Below are 2,383 nucleotides of genomic sequence, written 5' to 3' on the forward strand. Positions count from 1 at the left end.
CCTTTATATCGCCGCAAAGGTGAGATTATGCTAAACAACTCTCTTTTAGAATCCATTAGCTAATTTTGAATTTATTTTTAATATATTATAATTATATTACTTATATATTATTTTTAGTAGGTCGGGACAGGAAAACTCCGTTATAAACTCATAACTCCTTCATCTGACGTCCGTTTTCGTCTGTCTTTTTATCGTTGGACTACTATCGAAGAAATCTTCGACTCTTATTTAGATCACTAAGGATAGATATCTATCTACCTTAAATTCACTATTTACGTCGTGCTGGGTCGTGCCGGTTCTGTCGCAAAACTTCGACAAGTCATAACTTCTTCGTTATAACTCGGATTTTGGCGTTCTTTATATGCACAGAAACCTTGTGACATATACTACAACTTGGTTAAGATTAATCCTTCTAAATAATCTTCCATCAAAAATTCATTTTTGATGCTTATCGTCTCTAAAGTGACTAGCCCTGATCTACGGGCGTTACAATTATCTCCCCCTTAGGATGATTACGTCCCGGAATCATCAACGAAATAGGATTCGTATACTGACTCCATAAGTTATCTCTCCATACTAAGTAATAACCTTCCTGCTCAATTTTGCATCTGCTCTTCGTACTATGTTGGACTTCTACTCATGACCTTCAAGTTACCAAATTAATCCTTATTGAGGACTCCTTCTTATTGTTAGGATAAATTCTTTCATTTATCTAATGTAACAGACCGATGGGTCGTGTTCTAACGACCTCTCATCATAGTCAGACTCAATTTGATATGACAAATAGGGTCGGAATAAAAACCATCTTACTAGTCATTACCGAAACAAGGGTAATGACATACTCAAATAAAATGGAATCAATTACTAGCTTCTTGGTAACCTTGCGACTTCCCATGATCCAAGCGTGAGTCCTATGCTTCCAGTAGTATAGATCTCTACTACTATTCACACATACTCATACTCGTCCCAAGTATTGTCTCTCATTCAACCAAGTCACTACACAAAATCACACAATCATCCAATACATCGGATATTAAAACTATAGATACCACCTAGATATCAAAACCATACATATCACATAGATATCAAAATTATACATATCACATAGATATCAAAACTAAGGTTTATAATATTTCTTGAAACGATTACACAAAGGTTCAAGTTAACCCTATACTATGCCTCTAATAGGCTACACCACAAGTTACTATTCCCACTACTACCTCATAACTTGAGCTTTGGATATAAAAATCCATATCCCTGATTTCTCGCGTTATCGTCTGCCTTGTCGAGGATCATGTGGAATGCCTTTGGCTTTGCTGGTTCTTTCTTCTTCGGGCAATTGATCGAAATATGCCCTTTTTCGTTACACTTATAACACACTCTCTTACTAGATGCACATTCATTGGCGTAGTGCCCAGTCTTTCCACACTTGAAACATGTAACATCCTCGCCACATTTTCCTAAGTGGTTCTTCTTGAACTTATCACACCATCTCGCTTCATCCCCTCCTCCTTCGAACTTTTTCGAACCAGACTTTGAGAATTTTCTCTTCTCGTTGGAACTTGAAGAACCTTCATGCTTCCTTTTCTTGCCAACTTCAGCTCTCTCCATACCCTTCTCTCTTATCTGGGTCTCAACATTCCTGGCTGCTCTAACGTCCGTTTTCAAGGTAGTTGCCATTTTGACTGTTGGGCCAAAGTCTGTGGGCAGTCCGTTAGCAAACCTATCGATCTTGGAGAGTTCAATAGGCACCAAATAGGGGAATAGCTTCATCCTCTCGGTGAACGCGGTGGCATACTCATCCACACTCGTCTTTCCTTTCTTCAGGTTCTGAAATTCGTTGTTTAGGTCTATCAGATCTATCTCTGAGCAGTATTGCATTTTCATTTGCTCCACGAATGCTTCCCAAGACATTCGCATGGCTTCTCCTCTTGGCATTGTATCTGCCAACAACTTCCACCAGCTCAAGACTCCAGTCTTCAGTTGTCTAACTGCAAAGACAGTCTTCTGTTTGTTGCTATTGTCGCAACTTTCAAATACCATCTCCATTTCGGAGATCCAATCCATAATCTCAATAGGCTTTGGGCTCCCATAAATACTTGGTGGCTTCACGCCCAAGAAATTCTTGTACATTCGCCCATCCTTGTTGTTTCCCCTTTCCGGGTCATTTCTTCGTTCTCCTTGAGTCCTAACTTGACTCACAACACGACTATTGTTTCCTTCCTCCGATTGTTCGGGAATCAGATCGAGTTTACTAATGGGTATGATTGGTTCGTCCCTACTTTAATGTAACATCAGTCGCATTTCTTCCCTTTGTTCGGCTAACATAGCACGAATCATGCCTTGCACTCTAGCCATTGTGATTTGTTCTGGTGCAGTAGCT

This window comes from Lactuca serriola, chromosome 4 (genome assembly GCF_051521515.1).
Source record: "Lactuca serriola cultivar US96UC23 chromosome 4, Lser_US96UC23_V15, whole genome shotgun sequence".
NCBI lineage: Eukaryota > Viridiplantae > Streptophyta > Magnoliopsida > Asterales > Asteraceae > Lactuca > Lactuca serriola.